At 43.8% G+C, this 17,518-nt stretch overlaps 1 protein-coding gene across 11 annotated transcripts in view; it reads right to left on the reverse strand.

Annotated features, from left to right (window-relative positions):
- LOC112532533 overlaps window positions 1–17,518 on the reverse strand; it is a 153,205-nt gene that overhangs the window by 120,617 nt on the left and 15,070 nt on the right. The window contains exon 1 of one of the 11 annotated variants that reach the window (XR_005860493.1): window positions 17,355–17,486. The exons of 7 other annotated variants lie outside the window; for them this stretch is intronic. The gene's annotated coding sequence lies outside the window, so the exon portion shown is untranslated. Of the gene's footprint in view, window positions 1–3,467; window positions 3,635–6,991; window positions 7,130–17,354; window positions 17,487–17,518 lie in introns of those variants that run through there. 3 more of the 11 variants (XR_006939485.1, XR_006939479.1, XR_003075426.2) reach the window with 3 other exon arrangements.

Consider the following 17,518-nt stretch of genomic DNA (forward strand, 5'->3'; position numbering starts at 1 on the left):
CTCTACATTTTGTTCCCTTTCCCTCTTCCCTACTATAATTCCCTCTGATTTTGGCATACTGAGTTAAATCAAACCAAGGAGTCCAACCCAGTCCGAGGTTCCACAGCGCACACCATGTATCAGCTGCTGCTACACCATCTCACTGAAGTTAAGTCTTCTAGGTTTACCTTGGGCTCCTGAACAGCTCTGGGTTGTCCCTTTTCCCCTCTGGCACTCAGTCCTCGAGCATTACACAACACAAAAGCCTGTGGCAGTGTCTTCCAGCACAATTGCAACCAGAAAGCTCTGTGCAGCACAGCAAACGCACCCCAAGGTGCAGGTTCAGAGCAACATGGGTGCACAATGCCCACAAATTTCCACCACCAGAGGCCGTTGCAGCTACTTGATGGAACTCTATTAATGCTGTCTTGATCCTAAAGCCACCCAATTTGACTGGCATTAAGTCTATTTTGAATAAGACCAATTCCACTCAGTGAGAAGCAGAACCTACCCTCCACTTTCTCTATGAAAAATCTGACTATGCAAAATGTGTGTTTTTCTCTTGAGATTAATATAAATGAAAATTTCCCAGTGAGGAACCGGTAGATTCAAAACTGTGATGCTTTCTCAAGGAAAAATACAAGCTGGTTTAAATTACCTTTAATGTATGTCACCGAAGCTACCAAAATATAACACAGCTTACAAACAGTGAAAAGGAATAAAAAATATATGGTTAAACAAAAACAAATATTTCATAGATTTATGTAGCCTTTAAGTGCCGCAGAAATGACCAAATAGGAAGAAAAGAGAGAATACAGCTCACGTCACTGGGGCTCATTTCACTGCCAGTAAGGAGAGGTGAGTCCCACCCCATGTGGAAGCACCCGAAGCTCTCTCTGCTGCACAGTGCAAAGGCAAACAATGCAGGCTGCTGGTGAGCTTACACGGCACCCACTCAATGATTTGCTTCGGCATGAGATCTGAAGCGATGTTTCATTCACTCTCACGCCGGCAATCATTATCTGCATGTGGGTGCTGAGCTCACCTTGGTGTGAGCGTTGAAATCAAGGTCAAGGAAGCGAGTAAAACTCCCTCGTTTATCCCGTGGAACAGTTATTCTATTCTGCAATAACTCGGGTTAACAAATAACGTGATAAAGATTGGCGTGCTGCCAGGATAACTGAATTGATTCTTACACTGCACAGCACAAATCTTTTGATCTCCCCATAAAGAATGGGAAATTATAGCCACAGTGGATACCTCACAGGAAAAGCAAATAAAAATGAAATGAACATTTCTAGCAGTTTTGACCTTGCTTTGGGGAATACTGCTTTAAATTTGATTGCCCTGCCCACTTATTATTTCACGAGTAGACACAAGCAAGTCACAAAGACAGTTTTTAGTATGCTCTTTGATGAGGTAGAAAACTGTATAGTCTTTTCCCACCCACAATTTTTTTTTCCTTTCTCTTTTTTTGTTTTTTTTTCCTTTTGGGTTCATAATCTCAACAGAAAAGATTTTACCCAGGCTTTGATTTGATTTTCAAGATTTCTGGTGGGAAATTCTTACAGCAGATATTTTGCTTCCATTGGGGCTTATGGTGCTATTCTGTCTAATTATTTCTGGCATTTTGCCCATCAAATTGTGAGTTTCTTCAAAGGAACGAAATGACAGGAGGCCTCCTTTAGAGCAATCGTGGACAGGGTTTGAATTTTGTTGTCTTGGAAACAAGCTAGTTCTTGTCATTGAATATATTCATAAAATAATGGTTGAAACATCACTGATAATAATGGGCTCTTTCCTTGTCAAAATTCATGTTCTGGGGACTTTGCTGCAAGGGGCTCTGTCAAAGAGTTTTCACACGTGTTGAAGCTAATTTCAGCATTTCGGTCGAAAAGCACCAGTACAGGTGTCTGCCCACCTGCAGCCACCTCTGCCCATGGAAGATGCCCATGGGGATGGGGAGAGCCCCGGCATCCACGCTGCAGCACTTTGGCCCTGGCTCCCACGTGCCCGCAGCACAGGCGCATCCCCTCCCGCCCCCAGTTTGCCAGAGCTTCTGCGCCAGATGGCTCTGAATCATGATCCCGGCACCCAGCGTGGATAACTTTGTCTGTGTTGTGCCGATTAGGTAGAAAATATATTTTTCTCCCTGACTGCTGATATAAATCCCACGGTTCAGGGTATTTACACTCTGTGCCAGGGGTCTTACCAGCTTCTCAGCAGGTGCTTCGCTTTTCAAACAGATGGATATTGATTGATGAGTAAAATCCAGAGGCAGAGGTAGGGTTTTTCAGGAAGGCTATTCAAATCAGGAACCTGCTATCACTCTTTGAGCTCCTGTATCAATCAATCCACCTTTGGTTTCGTTTTTTTTTCATATATATTTAAAGCTGAGAAAAAAAAGTCCTGCATCAAGCTGCTGCTGGCTTCTGAATCATGTGAATTAAGCTGGGAGCTGCACATCCTCCTCCTTGACAACCTCATCCTGCTCCCTGAGCCTCCTCGCGCGCGTCTGTCTGTGCACGCGTGTGCATCCGTGTGCACACGTACATTGTGAAGAAGCTGTAAAAAGTCACCAGTGAGGCTAAGCCATAAAAACCTCCCATTCTGTCCACTTTTCCAAGAACCGTTTGGCTGGATATAGTAAACCTGAGGGACATTTGAGAAAATTAAAACTCTAAATTATTACTGGTGAGACTCGCCATAATGGATCTGCAGTGTGAATCTTACTAGCAGTTTTACAGTTTTTTTTCTGTTCTTCTCAAATCACTACATAATGATACTCAATACTCAAATGTCTAACAAGGCCATTTAACATAGCCTGCAGAAGAGGATTCTCCTGTGAAATTTTACTACAGCCTCTTTAGCACAAAGCTTTCTCAGATTATTAGTAATTTGCATTAGGTCTATTTAATTTTGAAGAGTGCCAGTTCAGTGACCACATGCATATTAGAGCTTAGCAAGTGCATGTATCTAAAAAGTTACCAAAAGGTCACAGGAATTCTACAAGACATTTGGGATTTTCAAATTTTCTCTCCAATGCAGCAAGCATGACCAGCACGAACCACTTCAGGAGGCCACAGCCTTTCATCGGAGGCACAGGGGGTGCCAGTTTTAGCCACGTGATGCTCACATCCCTGCCAGCAGCACGCTTTTCTGCTGTGTAGAAAAGGCTTTTAGCAAAATGTCCCAGTTTCACCTAGGAAAGAATAGCCCAAAGACTGCAGACAGAATTCCTCCCGGGCAATCTGGAGGGAAAGCACCGTTTTTCCTTTAAGCACTGGCAAACAGCTAGAGCCATCTCTCTGCAAACAAGAAACATGTGGATAGCTGCTGTGACACACACCACTACAGAATTATGAGTCACCAGAGAAACTCCACAGCACTTGAAGGCAATGCTGCCATAGTGATCAAAAAAACAAAGGACAGCTGCAAATAAAGACACATAAAGAAAGAACATTTATCTGTCAAGGAGGCTTTCCTACCTTCTCCTTTCAAAACATACAGCTTCATGCTTTGAACGTTGCCAAGGCATACAGCAAACATAATACCCAGAGAAACAGGCGTGATAAACAGCAGACATCACCTGGGCCTTTCTGAAGCCCCAGTCGCCTGACAATGGTTTCAGCAGAAGGGCCTCATCCCGCACCCAACTTTGAAGTCACGCTACAGTGGATGCAAAGCCCCATGCTCCTGTAGCCTCCTAACACAACAGCCATGCACTTAACTGCTTCTTTGCGCCGATGAGACAGAAAAGTGACCTCCCTCTGTCTGCTCCTATGTACTACGAGCAAGTGAGCTGTTCATAGCCTTAATGCTTTATGAGTAAATTTTTACGTCTTGACTATTTTACACTCATGCAATATTTCAGACTCCTATCACTGCCACCCAAGCACCAGAAAAAAAAATCTGTTTGTCCTAGCTCCGGAAAACGGGATCCTGCCAACAAAATTAGCTCATCCTTGTGAGTCAGACACTCCAATCAAGAACGATAGAGTCTGCAGCAGGTCTGTGGGGGGGAACAGCCTTACAAGGACAGAGCAGTCTAGGCTGTCCCATATGGAGTTTCAGAAGGGCTCAGTGCAGTGGTGTGTTAGCAGAATGCACACTGAGGCATGGGAAGGTGAGGAGCAGGCAGAGGGAGGGGGGAAATCTTTGCAATCTGTTCTTCATAAGTCAATGATTATGAATCAGATATGTAATGAAGCAGTAATAGGAATGATGACTAAGTAAAGTAGCTAATAAAGCTAATTTATGTGAAGTTGAAATTTTTAGTACTGTGCATTAAAGCAAGCATGATGTCTCAGCATAGTAAGGGCAATGTTAGTGCTATATATACCAAGCTTTTGCAATGCTTCAAGATGATAATACAACTAGATATGCTGAGCTGCTGCATTTCTGATTAAAAGCTTTGTTCTTCAGCACCGAGAAGCCCACTGGCCTTTCCATGCCACCTGCTCCTTGCTGGGAAACACCCTGCTTGGCAGCTGTAGGTGCCAGCATATCTGCTCTGCTCCTCCAGGAAAAGAACAAATAAAGCAAAGGCTTAATAAGACAGGTGTTTTTCGTATTACTGGTGTCTCCTTTTCCCTTTCTTCTTCTTTTTCTTTTTATTTTAAACATAAAACCAAACCCAAATGTCTGACTAACCTTGACTGGAACTAACCTGATACTCTGCAATGTGTAGAGTGGGCAATAAACTATGGTGCATATAGCTTCTCAACACTGCATTTCCATTTTAACTGCTCAGCTATGAGTGTATTTCACTCATACTGTAACTCAAATGATTACAGATTACTTTAATGCAATTTGCTCTTTTTTTACTTTCATGGATTTTAGAAAATTAATAGACATGAGCAAGCTTGCCAGGAAGTTTGAGGGCAGAGACAAATGAAGGTCTTGGAAGCCCAAAACACAAGCTACTTAGCTACTCAAACTATGCCCTTCTGAGAAAGGAAATATATAGTGTGATATATTTGTTTGCTGTCACCGGCAGGAAGTCCTGCCAGGATAGCCTCACCACTTTGGCTGGTGGTCAAGTCCTCTCTCCATACACAAAGTCAAAGCAAAGCCAGGGACACTAGGGACACCCACTCACTGCCATTGGCCTGAGAACACCTTCCTGATGAAAACATAGCACAGGTGAATCAAAACTAAACATTTGAGAGAAGACTTCACTGTTCAGGTTCCAAAGCCAAGGATCTGAAGGCACCCCTCAAGCCACCCATCAGTCTGTCCCACCACAGAGGCAAGGAGCCCAGCAGTGGTTGCGTGAGGAGGCTGCCTATTTGGGATGCCAAAGAGGCACAGTGGCTGGCAACTCCCAGCACCGAAACTTGGAGGAGCATGTTCGAGAGCCCTGATCAGACAAAATGGCCTTTATCATCCCTAAGGTACACCTCGCCTCAGCTGAACACCATCACCTGCCTCAGAGGACCGGCATTCAACATGTTTTGCCAGAAATAGGATGCCCATGGCGTGGAGAACAGTGTGATGCTTGCACACAGCTATCTGCAACCTTGTAATTCTCACCATCCACAAAATAGACTACAGACTTTAAAAGTTGATTTTTTATGCTGATATCAAAAAACAGATGATACTTTATTAAGATGTAGTTTGGAGGCACGTACAGAGAGACAAAGGTGCTAGCCAAAGGGCTAGTATATCCGAACATGGGCATTTTATTGCTTATCATTTCTCCTAACCATTCTCTCCCCCCTCCCTGAGCCTCCGCCCATGAAATTGAAAGATTTCTAGTAGAAATGCCTTTGTTGTATCAGCTTTGGAAATATGGATTACAGTATTCTGTGAAAAACATTTATTACTCTGAACTGTGACTCGGACATTGTTGCATTTCTAGGGTTATAGATTTTCTTTCAGCTAAACTAAGGCTGTAAGTCACAGTGACAGTTGTAATGTGTGTAATACCACAGTACCAGATTCTATTACATACATATTTTTGCTAGAGGTTTATGATGTTAAAAATATTTCTTCTTTTCCCAATATCTTTCTGTACCTGTTGTGTAAATATATTGGAACCTATAACACTGAATTTTCAGATGAAAGTGCATGGGAACAAGTAGTTTGTCCTTTTCAAATAAAATATATAAAAAAAAAAAAGGAGGGGGGAAGGGAACACTGCATACAAACTAATTATATTCAAGCACAATATTGAATTGTAATAAAAGATGAATGAGAGAAAGTGTGTGTCATTGTGAGGAATGGGGAAGGTTACAGAAAGCTGAGACTAGGGAAGGATTTATCATGTGTGATGCTTCAGGCATTGTGTTGAAAGATCTGCAGACTTATTTGCAAGAGTGTTTTACGGGAAAAATAGAACAGTCTACATAGGAAAGAATTACTATAGATTTTTATCTTTTCCACAAGACAAAGATACAAAGATAAAACACCGTTTCTATTTTTAAAAGAAAATAATCTATGGAAGAAATCCCAGTTGCAATACAGAGGGGGAAACCTTTCAAACTAGCTCAGAGACCATCAACTGCATAAATCCAGGGAGCAGACATTTGTTAAAATACAGCTGATCCATAATTTTTAACGTAAGCACGAAAGTGCACTGAGTTTTAGAAAAAAAAACCATCATCACCACCACAACTGTGACAACTAGAAAGCTTTCCAGTTTTGCTTGCTAAACCTCAGTGCACATATACATGCAAACAAACCTTTTGGCTGGTTTTTAGAATTCAGATCTAGTACAGTCATAACACAGCTGTGGAAGCTGGAAAAATAATGGCATTCGGGGTGTATTAGTATGCAAACGGGCATGCCAACACTTCCACTTTGCTTCCAGAATTCCTCCAGCCTGCACATGTCGTGTTTCAAACCAAATAGGGCTGGAAATCAGTAGGGTCAAGTACAGCTGACATTTCATCTTCCGCTGTTCCTCCCTAGCACGGTGCCTTACAGGGGCGAAGTAATTCTGCTCCTCTGTAGATCCAAGCAGAGGTGGGACCAAGATATGCTCTCCCAATTCCTAGCAAGTACTCACTTTGTGTCGGTGTTTTGTTTAATGGCTCTGCTTCATCCGGAACATGAGCCCATTGCATGGAGAGGGCCAGTGGACAAAGCTCCCAACAAGAATCTTGCTCTGTCCTTGCATCACGCTTCCAGCCATAGAGCTCAAGGCCCTTTAAAAGTTGGCATATCTGAATTAAGCTTCAGGACATGCTTACCCAGCTCACAAGGGTATTCTGTTCTCTATTTTACAAATGGAAAAACTGGGGCACCAAGAGGTTAAGTAACTTGCCCAAGGTCATTGAGCTGAATCAATTTCAAAACTAGGATTAGACTGAAATTCACTCTGAGCATCTGATCACAGAAACACAGACAGCGTTGACTTTTTTCAAAAAGAAGCTACTTATATGCTAAGCTATTTAGGGTTGAAAGGCAGAAGTAAAGAGCTTATTTGGGGAGCGAAGGGATTTGTTTTTAAGGAGTTTAAATTTGAGGAAGAAAGAAACAGGAAGCCAGTTTTGCAGCATCCCTTTCAGAGCTGGAACCTCTCCATCCATTTCCAGTCAGTTAACCAAGTCCTTATCTCTGAGGTCCACGTGCCAAGTAGAAGCATCCCAAGGAGAGACAACAGGAAGCGGAACCTATTGGAGCTCAGCTGTGAGGATGGGGACAGCAACCTCCGGCATGTACCTGGCTCCCACACAGCATTATGCAGCTCAGAGCAAGGCCAGCAGCCTCCTGCCTTGCTGAGAAAGCACTACGATGAAGGATAGGGACTCGAGCGCTGGATACCCCACCACAGCCCATTGGAATCGCACGTAAGCACCAATTTTCGATCTCTTGCTGGAGATTCCACCACATTCAGATTTCTGCATGGCATTAACAATAACATTAGGAAGGAAGGCTTTAAAACCACAGAACTGAATTAACGTGGCTGTCAAAGCTCCTGCAGACATCAGTGCCACAAGGACTACAGGCACAATCCCCATGACAACCTGAGCTTGACCCTTTTGCACATATGAGATATGATAATGTCTACATAGCTTTACAAATATTTCCCTTTTTAACCACAGGAAGGTGCATCTGGGCCCATTCCCATGATGAATCACATGAAAGGAGACCTAACACACCCCTCTGGGCAGCTGCACAGCCTTTCATCTTCTCTGCAGCCCTGGAGGATCCTAAGCCACTGCCAGGCTGCATCTGCTATTAGCGGAACAGAAGACAAGGGTCACCAGAACAGCGAATGCTCCTTATGTTCTGCTGCTAGTAAACTCATGTCTATTAATTCCAATAAATTATCAGGTTATACTGGCAAATGACATGCAAGAAGTCCTCAGAAAAATAGATAATGACAGGAAAAACAATCAGGCTACAGGTTTTGTTTGCAGTCCCTCCAGAGACTATGTAAATTAAAGCATTTTTTCTTATGCAAAGAGCGGTATCATGTAAAGAACAGTATTCGTAAAACTGCTGATAGTCATGGAGAGTAGGAATACACATTCCAATCACAAAGGCAGTTTTTAACTGCTAGCATCCAACAGCAACAAGAGGGACTCGACAGCACTGCCAGCCAGCACAGCCATGCCATGATGCCTGGCAGGGATGGTCATCGTGGTACCAAGGAGTGTGGGACCACAGGAGGAGATTGTTAACCCAAAGAGCACCTTGTCCAAAGATTTGTTCTGAGGCAAGTTCTATTTAACATTTTGCCAAACTCTTTCGGAGTTACAGAAAAGCAGAGCACTTCACTAGTTTTCTGTGTGAGTAATGTTTCAGATCCTGGCCTGTCTGGGGTCAAAAAGGCGCTGTGAGATTACAGGCCTTCACAGGTTAACAAGCAGGTTTAAAAGCTCAGCTATAATGTTGAATTAACATTGATTTTTGTATTTAACAGCCTACTGAAGTCTAGAGCACTAGCCCAAATTCATTCAATTTTCCTTTCATCACAGCAAACCTCCCATTTCTTCCCCTTCCTGTGGGAGCAGCTGTACAGCAGCACATGCTGTGTTCCCACGAGGGAAATCCCAGAGTGCTGGGTGCCACAGTGCTTCAGGGCCGCATGGATGCAGTGCAAATGCACTCAAAGACCACGGGGTACAGAGCTCAGTGTCACATCCTTTGTGTAGTTCCTGAACACTGCGTGTGGGTAGCAGGTTAACTTGCTCAAGATCACACTGGAAATCAGACATAGCCAGGGCTGACCCTAATTCATTGCTGTAATGCAGAGCTTCAGTGTCTCCCTCCAGAGCTGCTCACTGTCTTCACACTGCCCTTGGGGGTGCCTGCACAGGCCAGGTTCCCCCTTCATCCATTCATTTGGGGAAAGAGGATGCTCTTGCAAGCCCTGCTCTTGATAAGTGTTTTCTTCTGAATCCTAAGAGCCAGCCCCAGGAGCCTATTTAAAAAGCTTAACAAGCTTTTGGAAGCATTTGCTTCCAACAAAAAGCTTTTGGGGTGGGGGGGGGACTGGCACACATGAGAACAGCACAGAAGTCATACTTGCTCGATAGGAAGAAGCAGAGAGCCATTCCACAGCACTAGACAAGAGACTGATTGCTAGGAGATCACAGCGTGCCGCGGCACTCGCAGCAGCAGTGCACTGCAGTACTGGTTTAATTCACTTTCCGAGAGCAAGGGTGTTATTTGTTAGAGCTTTCAGCAGGGAGTGATCTGCAGACACCTTATTATAAACTTCTGCAGAGGTGAAGTCAGTGCTGAAAAGCACTTCTACTTCTGTCTCCTTCCTGCCTGCCTTGTTCCTCACACTTCATTTTCTTTTATCAGAATGGATGGCGGTATCAAAATTGAAAGGAAGTAGAAGCTGTGAAAATAACAGGCCCAGGAAAAGAATTTTTAATTTTGCCTCAATTTCTTTGATGATGAAACCAGTGTTGAATATTAAACAAGTCCTAAGAGCTGAACATCAAAAATAGCTGAAAGTTTAGCTTGTCAGAAATGTGAGCAGAATTCCTCTATGCTGCATTTCAACTTGTTACTCAGATGCGTTAAAACTCAGCTTTGGGAGTGCCCATTGCCCTGTCCCTGGGCTTTCACGTGGCATCACAGTTAAAGCGTTTGTCTATGTTTTTACTAGAAGGGTTTTCTTTTTTCCCCATTTAAAATTAGCATAGATTTTTATTTTAAAATGAAAAAAAAAAAAAAAATCTTTCAGAAATTTACCCAACAAGTGAAAATACCTTTTTTTTTCTTTTCTATTCTACCATAATTATCATTCTGTGGTTCTTGTTTGGTTTATGAAAAAGTTAAATTAAACCTTAAGGCCTAAGGGCACAGAAAAACAAATACCATTTTTCTTTTTGACAAAACACAAAAGCACTGTGGAAGAAATTTTCCAAACTAGATTATAATAATAGTCTCTTCTAGCCCTAAAAACCTATGAGCCTCCCTTGATGTGATTAATAATAAAATTGTATCTAGAGCAGCTAGACAAACAGAAAGCCCTGCTTTGCCAGCACCGTGCACGGAGGGAAGTAATTTATAAAACCCAAAGCAGAAACCCCCTGAAGCCTGACCTGCTGCTTCTCAAGAGAGGACCAGCCACATCAGGCAGGTGCTGAGCTGCCCCTCCTGGGCTGGAGTGCTTGGCAGGGGGTGGGACTGACTCCCCTATGGGGGCAGGAAGAGACTTATCTGCACAGGGTGTCCCAGACAGCAGTGCTTCCCAGCACAGGGAATTTGGGATTCTTCCTAAAGCCCTTTTTTTTAATCATTAACTTTTTAATCTAGCAGTTTTATAGTAACGTCATCGACTCATTACTGAATCTAACTTTGGTTATCTAACACTTTCCTCCTTTATAGCAACTTCCACAGACCTGAGAAAAGTTAAGATGAGAGCAGTGAGCTCCTCATGAGTTTTTCAATGACAAGGGCCCAGCAAACTGGCTTATTACAAACTGTATATTACAAACGAGCTGCCTGAGGAATCCAAGGTTACCTAAGCTCTAAGTGACACTGCTTTCTTTTTCCTCCCTCACACAGAACAAGAAACAAATACATTCATTTCCCGATTTTCAAAAACAGTGTTTCTTACTTATCCATTAGACAAGTCCTGCACTGTAAGAAGCACCATAGATCTTAACTTTTAGTCTTCTACATTGCTTGATTATTGCAAATAAGCAGACTAAATTGCTAGCCTCCTACCTGCTCAAACATTAGATTTCATCTTTGCTAATATTTGGCTTGTGCTGCATATTGAGGATCCTAACAAGAACATCTGCTATTCATTTTCAATCCAGCTATCCAGGTGATGTGGTTGACGTGCTGTGCTGTCTGTATCTATCAGTTCTGCTTCCTGCCAGTAATATCGAACCTGTTGTTTGCTTTTAACTAAATCTGACACAACTTAACTGCTTCCGCTATGGAACGTTTCTAGTGGGAAAAAAAAACTGAATCATTAAGTGTCAGGGAATCTGCACTGGAGATACTTTGTACGTGCCATAACTGCAGGACAATCTTTGGACCAATCTTTGCACTTTGATAAGGGAGAACCTCACCATAAGACACAATTTCATAGCAATTTAAGTGCAATAAACTCTGCTGTTCACTGAACTTATAGTGCCAGAAGCACCAGAGAGCTCCACACCGCTGCTTCATGCCAAAGGCAGCAGCCAAAGGCACAGGGTCCTCCTGGCCCCAGCACCTGACCTGCACCAGTTCAAAACACCCACATTAGCAGCGTCCTATCTATCAGAAAAGGCCTCCAGCCTCATACAGAGCTTGTCCAGTGATACCATTAGAAAATGCTCACACTGAAGTCTAGACAGTGACTTTTATGGACGTTAAAATTTCACACTGCACTTGCTTTGTGCTCGCTTGTAGGAACAATGGTGAGCTGGGCTTCAGGCACTCTCTCTCATGAGTCTGGACATCAGGATACCCCTAAGAAACACCTACAGTGCTCAGGAACAAAAGCAAGCAATAATAGTTATTGAGCATCACTGGGGAACCCACATCAGAAGCTGCTGGAGAGCATGGCTGGCCTGGTGGTGGTCCCCATGGTGGCTCAGGACAAGAGCAAGGTCAAGATCACTGCAGCACAGTCCAGAGTGGCTGACAACGTGAAGGCAGACAAGCTGGCCCCAACAGCTAAGCAAGCCTTTTGACCACCTTCCACATCCCATTTCCAGTCTCTAACCGATGGACACTAAGCCCCACCCAATCCAACAGCTCATGGCCAGCACTACACTTCCTGTCCCCACGGGCAGTATCCCTCTCCCCTGGTAGCTTTCTCTCCCTCCTCAAGCTGTTTTTGACTCTTCTGCTGTGCTACAGAGCACTGAGCCTGCTATCCATACACCACATGCTGCGAACAGGAGAGGTGATGGCAACATGGCTGCTGCATATCACCATTTTGTCACTGAGCATCACTACATCCCCAATCATCCCCACTATGTATGTTTCATACCTGAAGCACGTGAAGATACTTCTCTACTGTACTGCATCAAGTATGTCAGGGTCTGAATGGAAAAACATTGGGCTCTAAGCACATAGCTGCCATTCCTCTCTGCACCAGCTCTTCAACTGCTACTCCTGCACAAGTTTATGACCACCCTGGGGAAAGATCCAATTGGAAGACCAACGTGGGGGGCCCGGCATGACCACTCTCAGCAATGGTGCTTATTCATACAAGCTTGTCTGCCAAAGACCTTTCCTTTTGGCTGTGAAAGAGCTCGTGATTGAAGGAGAAACCACCCCACCAGATTTCCAAGCCCTCCTTTTGCACTGCTGTTTGCTACTGCTGGCACTGTGCAGAAGCACCTGAGGGATCCCAACGTGACATCTGCCCAAGGTAACCACTGTGCAGCGCGGGCCCCAGCATTTCCCCACAGCCGAGCCCACCTGCAGCAGGGAGCAGACAGCTCTGCTTCACGCCATGGACATGTCTCAGTGGCTGATGAAGGATTTTTCGTACAATGCGTAATCACCGCACAAAGGAGACTGATCCTTGCACTAGAATTCAGCATTACCGTCCCCAGACCGCGAGCACAATTTTGGCCTTTGTTGTCAGAAATAGTTGATTATAGCAAGGGCTGCAGGGCCAGGTTGGGTTGGGCTGCATTGCCCCCTGCAGCACGAGGGCCGCATCGGCTCCAGCTCTCGGGGCTGCCGTGTCACACGGCGGCTGTGGCATTACATCTTCAGCACGAGCCGACATCAGTCCCTTAGAAAAGAGTCTGCGATAATCTTAATAACATTTTCCTTGCCAGCCACGAGCAGAGAAAGCTGGGTTGCCTGTTTGTTTCCATATGTTCCTATCTGATTACAAGAGCAGCTTGGCAAAAGAAATTACCTTTCAAGAAACTCTGCAGCCTACCTTATTCTTTTCTTCTGACTGTGAATGGCAAACATCTTTTTCTAGGTATTTTCTCTCTTTTCACGCTCTGACAACTGGGGGAGAGAGCAGAGAAGAGAGGAAGGGGACAGGGAACAGATGATGAAATATTTTCTAATCCTCCCAAGCAAAGGAAAGCTACATAACAAAGGAGATGTCAGGAAAAGGCTTTTTTCCCCCCTCTCCACACACTTCAGAGACGCAGCCCTGTATAAGAGGCACAGCACAGAGGGCCAGGCAGAGACAGCTCTGCAGAGGGCATGGGCAGAACAAGGGTAGGCCCCATTTTGCTTGGCAGCAAAGGCGGCGCCAGATAATCACTTATGTTACTCGTGTATTTATGTCTCTCCCTCACCACACTCCTGTAAAACTTTTGAAATATCTCGGTCTACTTCCTAGTAAATGCTGGACTTCAAAGGAATAGGAAACGGATGCTGAATGGCAAAGTGACCTTTTATTACTCCAGCTACAGTTTGTAACTTGGAACGTGACAGAACATTTTTCATTCCGTTGTGTGTTGTTTTTTTTAAATCCCACTAAGGACTACACTATCAAAGTGGCTTCAATAGGAGCATTACACAAGAATTTTGACAAGATACTGAAGTGTATTTCCCAGTTCCAGTCATATAACACAGAGCAGAGTGGCAGGAGGTTAAAGCTGTGCCTCACTGCAGAAGGCAGTTTCTGGCTTCATTAGCTGCCATTACAGCCCTTACCAGGCCTCAGATACTGCCCTCTCACTATGTCTCCAGATATCTTCACTGACAAAAACAACCTTCAATTTCTGTAGGTGAGTGGATGCAGTACACAAGTCCTGGGGTCTCCTGGTGCACGCACACTGATGCAAATCTCTATGCAGTCTGTGCTGTGGGTCAAAACTTGGTGGTTATTTTGTGAATATATCTACTAACTTAAGACTGTCTCTTAAGAGTGTCCTCATCATGACGATAGCTACTAAATAGCATCATTTATTAACATGTTTCCTGAATTTGCCTTCAGCTAAGGCAAGGAGAAAGGAGACCTGCATCTGTACAGAAATAAAACCGACCCAGGAAGGACAGTGCCTGCTCATTCTACCACACACAGTCTTTGCTATTTAAGAAGCACAAATAGCGAAGACTCCATTGCTACCTGAACTTTGGTGGCTGGCTATACAGGATTTCTAGGCAGAACAGTATCAAATGTCGGGAGGTGATGCTTATCACATCACCAACATTTGTGTTAAATTCCATCGCGGCATCCATGTGCCATATTGGCACATTTGGGCAACTCTAGGCAGCAGGGGCTAAAGAACTATCCCTGGGGGTGTTCAAGAAATGTGTAGAGTGGTACTTAGGGACATTGTTTAGTGGGCAATATTGGTGGTAGGTGAAAGGTTGGACTAGATGATCTTAGAGATCTTCGCCAACCTTCACGATTCTGTGATTCTACGGACAGGGGACACAGCTCCCCACATCATAGCCAGCATGGTACAACCCAGCACCACTCCCTGTGGCACCCTCCAGGGCCCCAGGCTTTGATCCATCTTCCCCTCACTTTTCTCTTTTTCTTTAAGATGAAGGCTGCAGAGCTTAACCAATTCCTTGTGTGTAGAGGACGCAAAGGGAATGAACACAGGGCATTTAGCAGCAAACCAAATGTGGGAAGACTTTGGAGAACTGGAAGACTGAACAGCCGTATCCTTGTGAGAACAAGTAAGATCAAGATGATAGATCAAGATGATGTAATACTTTGGCAAAGAGTGATCAGAACACAGGAAATAAAGAGGAAGAGAGAGAAACCTGAGAAGGGCAAAAGAAGAAATGCTAAAATTAAAGAGGAAAAAATATTCAGCAGTTTGAAAATGATGAGGAGTCTAGCTGGAGAGGAGCGTATGTTAGGAGCAGGTAGGGAAGATGGGGAAAATGGATAAAAGGTCACAATTAGAAATTCATATAAATTACATTGCAAATGTAGAGAGACTGAATAAAAAGCTCAAGAAGCAAACAGTAACAAGACTGGCACCATTTGTTATAAGCACTTTAGGTGTGTTGTGATGTGACTAGATGTAGGCTTCCTTCCTTTTCCTTTCTCCAGAAATTGAGAGCTAAATATAATGGCATGTAAAGGTACTCCTGCTCAAGCAGGAAAGAAAACCCAGTAGCTAAGAGGATAAATGAGGACTTGCAGGATTTACCATTTCCTTGTTCTGATTCAGAACAAATGGCCTAAGTACAGACAAGGATAAAAAGAGTGAACCTACAAAAGGGTTAAAAAGAAAATCATGAGAAAAAAGAGGAAAAAATACCACTAGAAGAACAGAGCAGGAAGTACTGAGCACATAATATTGTGGATTTAAATCCTACCAACATTTCAATAATGCACATGGGGGGGGGGGGGGGGCGGGGAACCTACTTAGTTTAACAATTACACCTATGAATTTCATTTCCCTTAGTGTAAGAGGCATCAAAAACTCCTCAGGCAGTGTTTGCTCCAGTTGATCCTTGCTGGATCCAGGAATGACTGCATTCACCAAAGTCTGGCTGTTCTGGCCGAACTGGCCCTATGGGTCTCCCCCATTCTTGCTAGGGAGGTGGGTACCTATCTAGCTTTGAGAAGTTGCACAGGCTGCTTTAAAAAACCCAGGTGAGCTATTCCAAGAGAAGAGTTAGAAATCCACTTCCTCAGCTGAAGAGACACGAGAAGGCCACACTGGCTATGTTCCACCAGCTGAAATCAACAATTAGGAACTCCACTTCCCACTTGCTCTGTGGGTTTTTATGGAAATCATTTTTAAAGTGTTTTTCTCTCAGCCTAGCGAGGAATAAAGCCAGCTTCTTGGCTGAGTGTCAGAAGATTTGTGCAAGCGAGCATGGAACCTCCATAAACAGCTTAAATCAAGGTTTTCTTCCAAGCATGCTGATATCAAGAGAGTGTGGGAGGCAAATTTAGACATCAAACAGGGGCCTCCACAGTAGAAATCCATCTGACTACACTCAAAAACGAGCATTCGCTGACTCAAATGTGTTTTTACATTATATACTAAGCCATTTGGATGACAGTAAAACTGAGCCAGTCAGGAATATCGTGGTGTTTATATCTGCCAGTCCTGCCAGGATAAAGTTGGTACATCATTTATGAGCGTTCAGCATTCCACAAGGCTCACAATATGGGAACTTTATCTACGGCCTCCTGTACATAAATAAATATTGCATTATCTCCTATGCCGGTACTGATACTGTGTGGGAACAGATTTTGTCTTCCATCAGCAGACTGGTGGAATTTAATAACATTTGTGGTCATCCTGTCCAACTGGAAAGACACATCACACCCATCATACTGAATGGCTCATCATCAGCTGAATATATAAATCCGAAAGAGCTGCAGAAAGCAAGAGTGACAGAATCTTTTATTGAACATGGATGCTTTTTTCTCTGACAAATGGGAGTCTCTAGGGAGTTAATTTATTGGTTGTGCCCCGGCAGTGTGCTCAGTACTGCGCATGACTCAGTGAGAAGATGGCTCTGAAGCATTTGCAGTCCAAGGTACTGATTTTGCAAATGCTCTAGTTGAAATAGTCTCATGCATAAAATTAACCTGAGATGCCTGTTGCATTAGGTGGTGTCTACTGTACATGGAGAAACAAGTGGAACACAACATGAAATACAGAAGAGCAACTATCATAGTTTCAGAGTTTGGAGATTTCTCTAATGGCAAAGGATACCTGCACCAGTTAAACTTGTTGGAAACAGACACACAGCTGTACTGGCTTTCTCTGGTTTTCATCTTTCATTGTGTGTCAGAAGTCCACTCTTCTAAGGATAACTTATATTAGCCAAAAGACATTACAGACCAGTTCAGAGTCTACTGAGCCATGTAACCTTCTGCCTAAGAAATTACTTAATGGTTGTAGGAGGTTTCTGCTTTCTGCTCAAAGTGATCACGGACCTGGAGCTTCCCTCTGAGTACTCTCAGTATTTCACCATTACTTCCAGGTGGCATTATAAGATAGCTCAGGTAGTCTCATGATATTCTATTCTAGACAGCAGCTGCCTACTTTTACCTTTATTTACACTGTTTCGCCTTGGCCTTTCTTCCCCAACTTCTGCCTCAGATATGCTCAGAAAGGATCAATGAAGGCTATGTTCTCAGATTCCCTCTTGTCACAATCTAACTTGGTCAGAACACGGGTACGAACTGCTGGGAAGCCCATAGTAACACTTCCAT

The sequence above is a fragment of the Gallus gallus genome, chromosome 5, assembly GCF_016699485.2.
Source record: "Gallus gallus isolate bGalGal1 chromosome 5, bGalGal1.mat.broiler.GRCg7b, whole genome shotgun sequence".
Lineage (NCBI taxonomy): Eukaryota > Metazoa > Chordata > Aves > Galliformes > Phasianidae > Gallus > Gallus gallus.